Below are 13483 nucleotides of genomic sequence, written 5' to 3'. Positions count from 1 at the left end.
TTTAATTACCTTGTCGAGTATTGCTCCGACGTATATATACATCCTAATATATTGTATAAGCAAGTAAAAAATAATATTATTTAAATTTAAAATTCAAGTATTTATATAAGGTGCGATGAATTTACTCCAGAGCGACTTTCCATCGCGTTTTAATTACGATATAGAAATGGGGGAACGCGAACATCTTACTTCCGCAAAGTCTCATCAAGGTAAAAGGGAGTTGAAGGGTGCTCGAAATGTCTCGGGAAAGGCCGCGGAGAAACCGGCGGTTTCCCTGAAAGAATGTCCATTTTTCTAATATCTGCGCGCTGCACGTGCCTCATTTTCATGGTTCAGGTAGCGCAGGTGGGCGCATACGCCTGCGTGTGCCGTGAAGAAAGGGATCCGCGGCTCGCACGTTGCACTCTTGACCTTTCGAGAGTCTTGTGCAACCGAAACCGCGGGGCGTCGCGTGCGGCGGTCGCAGTCGAGAGGAAAAGGGAGAAACGGGGAGGGTGGGGCGCGACATTTCAGCGATACTCCGGGGCTACGAACACCCTCAGCGATGCATCGCGCTGCATCTCGCTCGGGATCTCTCTTTCTCTCTTCGCCACTCCTTGTTTCACGACAGAGACCGAAAGACGATCTCCCGAAGACCGAGAGATGAAAGACTCTTTATCGCCTATAAATTTTATGTGTCGCTTATTGAACGGAATAATCGGGACTGATTTTCCGCGAAAAATTCGGGCAATTAATTGAAAGGAAAAAAGGATAAATCGCTGCTCGAGCGAGCGCGATCAAAGTGATTAATTTATATCAATTCGAACGTGTAGTGCAGCCGTAATGATGAAAGCAAGGTCATTATTGTTGCTTTCGCTCTATACGAACGCCGGCGAAGGAGGAAATATGTGCACATCATTAGCACACGTTTTGCCTAAGGTTGTCGTTATTAATAGCTGATACTTTTAGCGGCTAACATTTCAGCTCGGATGTAACTGCGATTCAAGATGCAATCGTGACGCAGGAAGTATCTTAGATAAGATAAGCGAGATTTACTTTATACATGTGTTACGACTTTCTCCAGGCTACTTCGGATCATAGCGCCGCGAAGTGAAGAACACGTTAGTCGCGAGGCTTTTTCCCTCCCCCCTTTTTTTTTAAAAGCTTAAAGAACGTCGGCCACTTCTCGAACGCGAAAGTGGTCGCTGCTCTTAATACTAAACGCGTCCTCGTTAGCGTAGATCTTGTAAGCTGGTTCCTCCCACCTCTCTCTCTCTCTGTCCTTCCTTTTCTCTCCTTTCTCGCTAATCGAGAAAGTTGCTAACTTTGACTAATCAAAACGAAATGATAGCCGTGGCAACCCACGCCGACCACACTTTGGTCCGCGACGAAACCGCGTTCCTCGTTATCGCGCATCCAAATAAGTATCGAGACCGCGTAAAACGATAGGCGCTTCAATTACACGAATTCAATTATCGACAGGGAAAAGATATTTAAAAGAATAAATCCGTTTACAGCCATGCACCGCAATCATCGCAATCGCAATCAGGATGAAATGAGATTTTGGTTTTAATGGCGGTATATAAATACGCGTGTAATATTTCGGTACATTAAAACGGAAGTGAAGCAGACATCGTCATATTTTCGTACCATTAAACGACCTTCTTTCTTTCGATCGATCTCATATGCACGGCGCTCGATTTATCGCGCGACGGAGGCTTCGGAGAACGCGCGCTTCCTTGAGCAAACGTTAAACGTCAAATACTTCCACGAATGTATTATTTGTCTGCCGAGCGTGGTGTGTCGTAAGAGCCCCATTATCCATACGATTGCAAATATCGCGGATACGTCTTACCTCGATCCACGACCATACGAACGAATCGTATAACGAGCGGTGTACCGTTACCGCGCGTTTTATCCGAACCGATCGAATGACCGGAGTACCGACTTCGCTTATTCTCGCTTACCATCCTTCGATCAAACGATAAGTGTAACAGCGGGACGAGGAGAGAGGGATATAGAGACAGGGGAAGAAAGAGCGATCGTTAATCACACACACGTCCGCTTATCCGCCTATAAACCTGCTAAATGAAAAGAACGTCTCAAGCAGGAAGTCACGCTAATTTCACACTACACTCTATGAACAAAAAAAGAATTTTGATCTGAAACTTGATCCTAATCCGACAATAATTAATCCCTCATATATGCATAATATATTTAACTATATGCTAAGACTTTAATATGAGAAACTTTACATATCACTTTATGCTGTTACATATACCAATGTAAATATCAATTCAGAAGTTGAAATTGGGAGGATCACGTTCGATGTTCTAGATAAAAAGGGCATCTTACACGATATATTGACATACGTTTCCACAATCAGGAATAAATGCATACAATTATTTTCACATATCTATAGCATAATTTTGAACTAAATTAACATCATTTTCAGTTCTTAATTCTCATTTGCAGTCTGACAACCTATCGAGATTTCTTTCGTGTCTTAATATCCTTCTATCCATCGAAACGAATATGAGGAAAACTCGTCGCGTTCGTAGAGGCTTGTCTTGACATGGAGATACGACTTGCTTCACAAGTGTTATCAAGGTCGATGGTATCGTATCGAGGGACCATTCTTCGGCATACAGGAGAGAAGAGAGAAACCCAGGCACAACCCAGAAGCAGATCCTATGCATCTGTTCTCCACACGTACATGTATGTATGTACCCGAGGCGCATTACGGCACACATGTCACTAAGATAGGCGCCTATTCTCTCGTACGGTAAAAGTAGTTCACGATGCAAATTGTGTCACGTGACCGGTGACACGAATGGGACATGCGGTAAATTGGCTTTAATTGCGCCGTGGTATGATAATGCCGAGTACAATCATCGACTTTAATTGGCTAAAGGTCCGCTTTTATCGTCCTTCAGGAAGCGGGTTAATCGTGTGCTAAAAACGGAAAGAGAGAACTTCGTAGATGTAATTTAATTTCTTCCTAAGACTAGTTTCATCGATATCCCGGAAAAGTCTTCATTTATATTCCATCGTATATATTTAAATTGGAATTTAAATAATTTCTGATAATATAATTATTGAATTACGCGGCGGTGGAAAGTCTTTATTGGTCACGAATACATTTCGAGATTTATACAAGATATAAGTAAAACTTGCTCTTTTCGATTTCTAATTTTCGCAGAAAAATTTAATTATAACGTTAAATAATATTTATAACAAAAATTTATTTAAATTTATTTTTTTTCTATATATTTTTTTAAGATAATTATGTTTGGTAAAACAGAAACCTCTTATTAGACGCGAAGACGTCATTCTGCAATTCTGAGATCAATTAACTCACGTTATACTTAGCAATTTCCGCTCTTGGGTAAAATCGTGTTCGCCGTTGGCCGGGGCCTCCTTCAACTTAGGCACGCATGACGTACGGCATTCACGTTTCGTCTATCAGAGTTAAATCCGGAACACGGTTGATCTTACGGGAGCCATATTGAATCTACTATATATTGCTTGACTACTCGGCCACAATAACCGCCGCACGGAATATCGTGCTATTCACGCGACACACCGCAGCGTTCGCGTTTTCGGAACCCCCCGATTTCTAGAGCTGTCAGTAATATAGCGTTCAGATTGGCGTGAGTCTCGCTTCGATACGTAATTGCAATTTAACATCAAGTAATACTGATGCATTTCGAGCCATGATCGATTCTCCGAGCGCGATGGAAACGTCGCTCAATATGCCATCATGTCTATTAAACTATCGCAAACGGAAATGTTGAATAAATACTTGTTACATATGGCTTGTATAAATATAATAGAATAAATAAAAATACTCCTCGATATTTTAATAAGATTAAATGTAAATTTAAATGATATATACCAGTCCTTTTCATTACATCGTCAGGAAAATTAGTAAAAAGTCCACGGCATTGGGTGGATAGATCCCGTAATGGGACAAGCGCGAGAGTGAATCATTCGTTGCGACAGCATTTTCATGGCCTGGCGTTCAGGCGCTGAATTCAGATAAATAGATAAATATCTATTGTGTAAGGAAATGACAGCGGTTGCGAGAAACTTCGTCAAGGATGCGGGGAATGTGGGACAAGGGGAACCCCGTACCTTGACTTCGTCGGGATTTGCGCAACGGCGCCCATCGGTTTAATCGGAGTCATAAAATCCTCCAGATCGATCGATCAGGCGACACTAATAAGCGTGAAATTCATTCGGAAGCGGACACGTCTTGAGCTGTTTGCTTGACGCTCAGACCGTATCAGGCATCTGCATGCGATACTTATGGAAGTATCCCATTAACGGGCACGAAAGTTTCTATTAAGTTCCCATTGATGGGACCGAGATATAAGAGCGTTATTATTATTACGACGTTATTGACCGCGTAACGTGTAATCCGCGAGGGCAAATAATATAGATGAGTCAATGTTTAGCCCGTAAGCGCAAATAATCGAGAGACAGTAGCGTATCGCCGCTATAAATATAGGGTAAATGTGAAATAAATGATAATCCCCCCCCGACGGTGGATGCCGAGCGATGATACTTCCGATTTAATTAAATATCCGCCATGTTAATTAGCACCTCTGGCTGAAAGCGTATCTCGCTGTTACGCGAGATAAAACCGCGCGTTCTTCGAGATCTTCGGAGTCTAATCAAGCTCGATGAAATACAGTAATTTACCGTCGCAGTTAAACTCTCATTACTCCACTCGGAATAATGAAGTGTTACTTGTGCGCGACTCGCCGATCTCCCCGTATTAAGAGCGGCGAACGCGCTCGCGCGATTTATGGAGAGTAGAAATCGACGCGCGGCGCATATACGTATATATACGCTCGCGACTTTTGCGTCGCTATGCGCGACATCGAGTATCGCGATTATAAACACCGCGACATTCGGTGGCGCGCCAAAAGGAGCGATAGGAAAGGTAAAGCGCGAGTCAGTCGCGAATTTCGATTCGCGCGAGATTTTCCAGCGAGTAACTGGAACGAGGAACATGACGCGCGGTCGCTTCTCGAATCGCCGCGCCGCGCCGGCTACGGTATCTTTCCGCACGCTATTGCAACAAACTCGTTGCGATGCGATACGCGAGCATAAACGAGCACGGACAACACGTTTCTTTTTTTCGAAACGTCGACTACGACTTGCGGAGTGTTGCGTCACGCCGCGCGGAACATCCTCATGAGACGCCATTAAGCGTCATTATTGATGATTGCCAAGTAATCTTAGAAATAATAAGATCGTTATTGTTGATATAAATTTGACATGCATTTCAATTAAGATACGTATCGGTGATTATTAATTTATTCATAAATTCTAATCTATGAAAATCTTTTCTTATTTTATTTCTTATAAATTATACCTGCCCACGCTGTAAAATTTAAATACGCGGAAGTATATTAGCTTGTTAAAATGCATAAAAATATTTGAAAAAAAGTCCAAGGTCAGCTATTGGTTACTCGGATCGACGCGTATCGGAGTGTCCCCCGATCTTTCTCAATTTCCGAGACCTTATAGCACTCGTGTGCATTGCAGCGGCGTCTTTCGCAGTCGAAACCTTAAAGCCAGCTGCCGCGTAGATTCATATCGCGAGGCCTGCATATATCTACGGGCATCCCAGATGCGGTCGTCCGTCGTAGGGTAGTATTCCGCCTGGCTAGTAGAGATTAAAGTAACCGAGCCACCGCAGCCCCCATAAATATTGAACGTGCCCCGGATTTATGGTCGCGCACCGAGGACGCCGGGTTACGTAAGAGGAAGTTATATGAGTTGCCTGCCTAAAACCGAGCAGAGGGACTACTCCCGCAGGGGTCCAGCTTCTCTCGGCGAGCGGACGAGCGAGCGAGCGCGCAGTCGCGAGAGAGCCCTTCGCCCTGCAAAAGGCCCGGCTAATTAATGTATTGTTTCACCGGCTGCGGTCCGCGCGCCTCCGCTCCGGAATCTGCATCCGCTGAATATGCAACGTCGTCCACAACCCGGAGAGCGCGACTCCGGATTAGTAAGCCGCGCTCATGCCCTATGCATACCTATCGACTTTCCCTCCTCGTGACGCAAAGAGACCGCAGCCCGGCCGGATGCGAGGTAAGAGGCCAATTCGGCGCATCCTCCGGATTTTCAGGTCGAAAACAGGATGGGGCAGCGACCCGAGAGACATGCCTTCTTTTCTATTTTACGAAGAGCTGCTCGCGAATCTAATGATGAACACTCATGATACATTCCAGGATACACCTTATTTAATTTTTTCGAGGAAAGAGAATTATGTAGCGAAGAATAGCGTTAAGAATAACGGAAAGGTGTGGCGTACCGTTGCGCTGTGCGAATTGTCACCGACTACATTTTTTCGTGTATACATACTGAGAAAAAGGTTTCTTTGGACCAAATAAGGCTTGTTAACAGATAATAAATGGCATGGTTGGATACGGCAAATCGAATATTTTGTTGAATCAATGCAATCGTTGGTTTGTAATAATAGTGAATATTCTGTTGCCCCAAATTAATGTACTTTAATAGTTAATGAATCTGATTTTGGAACAAACAAATATCTTTTTGCATCAATTGAATATTTCTTAATAGTTAAGAAATATAATTTTGGCACAAAAGTATATTTTGTTACATTAACGAAAGATTTATTATTAAGTAAGAAATTCGAATTTGGCACAAAATAACATCTTTTTGCATTAATTATTAAATATTTTTTAATAGTAAATAATTTCATTTTGCTGAAAATCCGCGTCAACGTTTGTAATTATATATATATATATATATACATATATATAATTATGTCAGAGACGCTGCGCTAGTGAGCACGCCTTGACTGGCGAACTTGAGAACGCTGGAGAAACTCTGCCGAGCTGTCTTAGATATAGGAGTCAATGTTGAATCTTAATTACGCGAAAGGATACTGGCGATGCGCCGCGTAGCGGGCGCGAGCCGAACGCAGCATTACGCGCCACGGAACCGAGCACGAAACAAAACAAGATTTCTTATCTATTAAGAAATATAGAGTTGGCTTAACAAATCGCATTCGTTTCGCTCAAAAGAACGAACTTTATTTGATCCAACATCTACACACATTTGTATGAAATAAATCATGTCAACTATATCGCCGAGTTGACACAAATATGAATGATAAAGTAAATTAGCAATACCAACAAAACATTCATTTGTATTAAATATAGTTCGTTTGCTTGAAATAAATATTTTAGAAAAGTGTCAACCAAATATATTTAATTGGCATAAAGAAACCTTTTTCTCAGTGCACGTGCGAGTTAAGCAACGAATTGGTCCACGTGTAGCAGCGTGAAATTGGAAAAGCTAACAATTCCCGAGACGTTTCAAGTATCATAATTACAAATTGCATACCCACTTCGTCCGCTTCCCTCTTTCGAACAACGAGCGCGCAAAGATAACCGTACGGTTCTGATGAACGCGCGAGATAATAAAAAGAACCTCGTGTAATAACGGATAAAATGTATTCCACTGCGCGATGCGAACGTCATAATCGGACGGTGGATCAGAGGAACCGCTTAATCCTCAGGTACTTTGACAACCCGCGGACGTGTAGGGTGATTTACGAGTTTACGCCTCGGTAAAGGTCAAAGGCTCTGCCTGCGGATTGTTAGCGGGTACGCGTTACCTCGTTCGCGCCGATTACGCGCACGGCGATCGAACGGACGCGTAACATTCCACCGGTAGTTATGCAGTCGTTGCGAAAACGCTCGCTCCTCTCTCGGCGAGGGACTCGAACCTCCCGGGGACAACTCCGCGAGTCGTAAAAGGCTCCCCGAGGAGACGCGCCGACTTCGACGACTGTAATTTTTACGACGGTTTGTGAGTCTAACAGGATCGATGTGCTTGACAAGAATAAATATGAGACAGGGCAAAAATATAACTGTATGTAAAAAACTCATACGAGAAGCTATGCAACCGAACGTGATTTTTATGCCAAATTTAATTGAATTCAGATATACTTCTGTCCGTGAGAATGTGATTGTGAAAATCTATCAAAAGACACATGATTCCAGCAGATGTGTAACAAGAACTTTTAGTAATAATAGAATGGAAGAAAATGTAGTGATTAAGTATCTATATATACACAACTCTATAATTGTGATTCTTGTAACTTGATATTGAAAATGGTACTGCCAATCTTTTTTACTCTTTTAGGATTGTGGTCATACTTTGGTGATTATGATTGTTAGTTTGAAAATTATTACGTTACGATTAATCTAAAATTTCAGATTTTACAGTTTTCTGTAAAATTGTTCCGCTCGCGTTCAGTTGAAGGCGTAAAAGCACATTCTTGCATAATGCGTCGGCTGTGTGTTCAACGAAGGCAACGTTGAATCCGGCCAGGAAGTTAATTACCCGCGGTTACTACTGTGGAAAGCCTAACGACCATTCTTTTGAAATCCGTGTCGATTCTTCGAAAGCGCGAAGCTGCCACACGTTGGAAGCAGCTAAATGTCGGATGCGCGAGAAAGGAGAGTGGAGAAAGCAACAACATCTGTACAACAAATAAAAAATATATTTTTTATAATAAAAGACAAGATTTATATACGTGTACCAAATACCTCGTTCGCCTTTTTAGTTGCGTGTTACTTAATCAAGCTACGAATGGAAAATGACGCGTAGTACGAGGTGATCCCGCCTGTATTCCAATGTGGATGCAGGCCGCGACCGAAAACTCTTTCGTATTAATTACGAAATATCCCGTATATGCGCGGTTGCGCTTCACGCTGTAAGAGCCCCGCGTACGAACAATCGTCGTCCCATCACCGGGGGACCTCGGGCATGTCTGTCACGCGTGCGGTTCCCCGTGCGTGCCCGTGTAATTTCAGGCCGCGTTCATTCCCCGACATCGCAAGAGGAACGACATCGGGAGCACGTTGATAGAAAAAATTCTCGAGAGCGAGTACTCTCTAAGAAACACGAAAGAAAATGGCATCGGTAAAATTTTCGATAAAACGAAAAAAACGTTGCGGCAATCGCGGTTATTGAAGCCATTATCCTCAACGTTTAAAGATAACAATACCAGAAATCAATTACGTGGCTCATCCTTCATAGGTTTGTATGTAGAAACTTGAGGAAATGTATATGAAATATTTATTTATAGGCACGCGTTAATTTTCAGATCTGCTAACTTTAGATTATGAACTTCATGCATGCCAACGAGCGTAAAGTCCGATTAACAAAAACGGAGTAATCGCGACGTTTCTATGTAGATCGAAGGTTTCTGTACTTCGTAGAGGTTACAACTGCTTTTATTATTAGCAGAAATTGCATCAAAAATTTCCAGTATCGCGACACTAATCGGATTTTCCTTAGGCTAATCACGTTTGCGCATAAATATAGATTTTTCCGTCGCGACACGTTCTCTTCTCGCGCGTGTCGTAAATATCGCTATGATTTTTAATAACCGCCGTTTCGCCTCCCCCTCCCCCTCGCCTCTTCGCGGAGCTCGTAAACAAAATAATTTAATTAAACACCCGCACTTAATGCGAGAGACGCAACGTAGGTTCTCGTTAAAACCGGATACGGATCACGAATTACGCAACGCATCTGCGACGGCAGGAATTCGCGCTGCACCTGCGAAACGCGATGTCATCAGACGTCATCAGCGAAATTCTTTTAGCCGGACGTGTGCGCCTATACGAGAAGGAAGATTCCGTTCGTGCCGCGATGATTTTAACATTTTTCCTTTGAACATTTGATATACGTGTGCGTTTTATTACGCGCACGCAATATAACGCCTTCGTCGACTTTGTTCCCGGAAAACACACGCATCGCGGTAGGATGTAATTAATATATGATAGCAAGGCCTCTCGCGATCCGGTCTTGTTAAATATAAATCGCAAGTTATACGTACAGACGACGAACTAAGCGAGCAGGTTGTTGCTGTTTTCCTTTCGGTTGCACCTGCGTCTCCTTTTATATTCCACGCGCGCGTTTCTGCGCGTGTGGGAAATAATAGACTTTTTGCAAGTGCTCTCCGGATACGGTAAACGATAACGTCGCGTCGAGTGAATCCAGGACGAAAGTGTGTTGCCACGACGATCTTCGCGTTGTTCCGCGTCGAGCGTTGGGACCTTTTAACGCTCACGGTATTCAACGCGTACGGTATTGCGGAAACGCACTGGCGAATAGGAGGAGACGGAGAATATACCGGCGTCGGGAATACCATTTCGACGCCAGATCGAAAAAGTATAAGCGACACAGCGAGGCGACTCGTAGACCGTGAAAAAAAAACCGAGAAGCGTAACCGGGGACGACATTGTCAAAAAGCGCCGAGGCCAATGTCCGACGGGGTGACGATTTCTACGGACGTGTTTTCTAGGATGGATCAATATGTATGGTAATGCGGCCGACAGTACAGGTTGTACACATCAGCATCGTCGACCTACGTGCACATGCGTCCGTAGCTGTATTATGTATGCGCGCTGTACGTAGGACGTGACTTCTCATATACGTATAATAAACATGTTACGTAGCGGCCTACGGAACACTCGTACACATGCATGTACGTATCGTGGACACGTGCGCGCGTATTTATCCTACGATGTATTAACATCGTCGAGGTATTAAGATAAGGGGTCGGTGCGGTTTATGACAGTCAGCAGGTCTCGCTCGCGGGACAGGAATCACGCGGTGCGGCATGACAAAGCGAAAGATTTCTTTTTAATTAGGGGATGTATAATACATCTGTAGATTAAATTCTTATTCTTATTATTTTTAAATTAGTTTGCATCTCGCTTCAATTTCTCCTCAAACGTTTATTGCAGTATTGCTTGTAAAAACGTATATATGATATGTGTAAATGTATAAGTGGATTCTCGCTAAACCCAAATGACTGTGCGGATAGTTATCCCTGCGGGATAAAGCGAAAGAAAAGTTTATCGATACGGCGCCGATGGAGGCGATAGCTTCCATAATGATGTATACCAAGATAAAATGACTTAATAAAGCTAAGCGATCAAATAAATTTGTTTGAAAGATAGTTAAATAATTTTATTTTATAATTTTATATAACCATAAAGAGTACCGAACATGTACTATTATGTGTTGAAAGACGAATATCCTGTCAGACGCAGCTGCAATAATGCTAGCAATAAAAATTTATAAAGTATTAAAGAGAAGAGCTCGATATATGACCACGACTACGATCCTGATGAACCATACCATTTTATAGGAGGATTTAACTCTATCAAGTTTTCATGATGCACAGTCGGGACTGCAGACAATTAGTAACCGAGTTACCGAGATATTTCCGGTCCCATCGGGACCGAAAATCGAAATCTACTTTGATGTGCAACAAAATGCCGCATGTTCGACGAACTTACAACGAAGGAAAATTGAAGGAAAATTGAAGGAAAATTTTAAGACATCCGCAGCTCTATTAACCATCCGCAATGAAATGCGTTCAATTTTTATCTCATTTAAAATTTTTACGCAGACGAAAGATCACAAACGAATTAAAGACACGGATTATGAGATTCTTAAAAAAAAGTTCTATTTAAAATAAGCTCGATAATTTGACCTCATTAATTGATTACTTGCGCACTTATATATCTGTATGAAATTAATGCTTTTAGAAGTTCAACATAACTAACAAGAATTATAGTTTTCTTCAAAGTTCTAAAATTTTCAACGCGTTTTAAAAGGCATTTCGGACAATATTTATCACGTATATAATTTTGTCACGTAGTATAACGCAATAATAAAATATTTAAAGCTATTCTCTCTTTCTCTCTTTCTTTGTGGGAATATAATTCGAATTTCATTCAACCGGCGGTGTCTATAAATATGTATGTATTATACGCAACATGTGTGTGCAAATGCGTGGTCTCATTTCGGCTCTCGAAATGCACGATAGAGTTAATTAGCCTATTTGCGTTTGTCTTATGGTTATTCCGGGTGAAAAGTCTCTGACCGAGACTTGTTTGATACCGTGTTTGTTTTTTTCCGTTCGTTAATGCTGGCGTATAATGACAACGTCCGTTGAAGCAATAGTCGATTAATTTCAACCTTAAGAGACAAGATTTCCCGGATACGTATTGCGCGCGTCGATGCACGGGTAATGAGCTATAAAAAAGATATAAATGCCTTTGCGTTATATATTAAATAAATTTTCGTGGCAATTTAAGTGGCTAATAAACTAATAATGTGCCGCTATTTATGTAATTTTCTAAACATACAATAATATATGTAAAAGGTATTAAAAATATATAAAATCGTTATATCTTACAATAGCAAAATATATCATTAAAAACTTTTAAATATCTTTTTCTTTGAGACATTATATATATGTATATATATATATATATATATATATATATATATATATATATATTTGCCAATTTAAAAACTCTTTACGTTTATGTATACTGCAATGCAAGCAGATAATATTTTTGGTTTAACGTTCTTAAACTGTGACAGCGTCGTGCTTTTAAGAGCCCACGGTGACATAAAAAATTTCAATCTCGACCAATAAGAAGACAAGTGTCGCACATTTCGACCGTTTTACGCACCCGCGGAATTTTACGCGGATTCGAGACTGACGCTGTGGGATATCCTCTTAGAAATGTCTAGGGAATGAAATCCGAAACGCCCCGTGAGAAGCGTGGTAATTACTTTTGGATTCTTGCGACGTTACGAAAATAAATCCGTTCTTCTCGCACACGCGCGCGCGCACGAATGCCGTTCCCGGTAAGCCTTTGTGGTGTTAATGACGAACACCACGAGGAGAAATTGCACCGGGACATCTTTACGATCGAAGCCCCGGCGCGCGGGGCTGAAGATCAACGACACGAGCGGACGACGAACACGGACGCGCCGCACACATTACGAGATTTAATTAAAGTGCCCGATGTATTTATCAACCCTCCTTCCTGGAAGCAATACAATCCGTTTAAGAAAATTCGTTCTGCGCGTTTCCTTGGCAAGACACACGTCAGCGGGATATAGCGGAGCAAAACCAAGATGATCACGTTGGACGTTTCAATATCTATGCGTTTCGAAAGGGTATAAGACGACTCTTTGACTACGTATCCTGCAGGGTATTCGCAAAATACGTCGATAACACTTAAAATTGCTGCACGCGAAGCTGCGCAAAAATATTGACGCTAAAAATGTTAACGAGCTCAAACGAGTCCGCATATTTTCGCGGTCGTACGAGAACGAGAAAGGCAGACGGGTTAGCGTTTTACATAACGATTTACGAGCCGATACACTCCATATCGATTTACAAGCACGGAATCCGCTCCTCGGATATGTTTGCGTCGAGCTTGTTAGTTCGACTCGCGAGAGCAAAAAGCCGCGACGAACCCTTCACTTTCGCGTGAAATTTACGGCGAGCGACGACGGCGCGGCGCTCGCGCTAAATCAAAAACAGAATTTTTGTTGCCGCGGCTCGACTCCGGCTACGGGAGCAAAGTACAGGTTGCGGGGCCAGTCCTTCCCCGGTGGTGATTACGATGAAGAA

At 42.3% G+C, this 13483-nt stretch overlaps 1 protein-coding gene across 1 annotated transcript in view; it reads right to left on the bottom strand.

The window, feature by feature from the left end:
• Positions 1–13483, bottom strand: part of LOC112464766 (cytoplasmic polyadenylation element-binding protein 2) — a 122000-nt gene that overhangs the window by 29399 nt on the left and 79118 nt on the right. The gene's annotated exons all lie outside the window — the stretch shown is intronic.

This window comes from Temnothorax curvispinosus, unplaced genomic scaffold (assembly GCF_003070985.1).
Source record: "Temnothorax curvispinosus isolate PA1 unplaced genomic scaffold, ASM307098v1 QBEX01001498.1, whole genome shotgun sequence".
NCBI lineage: Eukaryota > Metazoa > Arthropoda > Insecta > Hymenoptera > Formicidae > Temnothorax > Temnothorax curvispinosus.
Note: the sequence above shows the minus strand (reverse complement) of the source record. Positions and strands in the feature narration are given on the sequence as shown.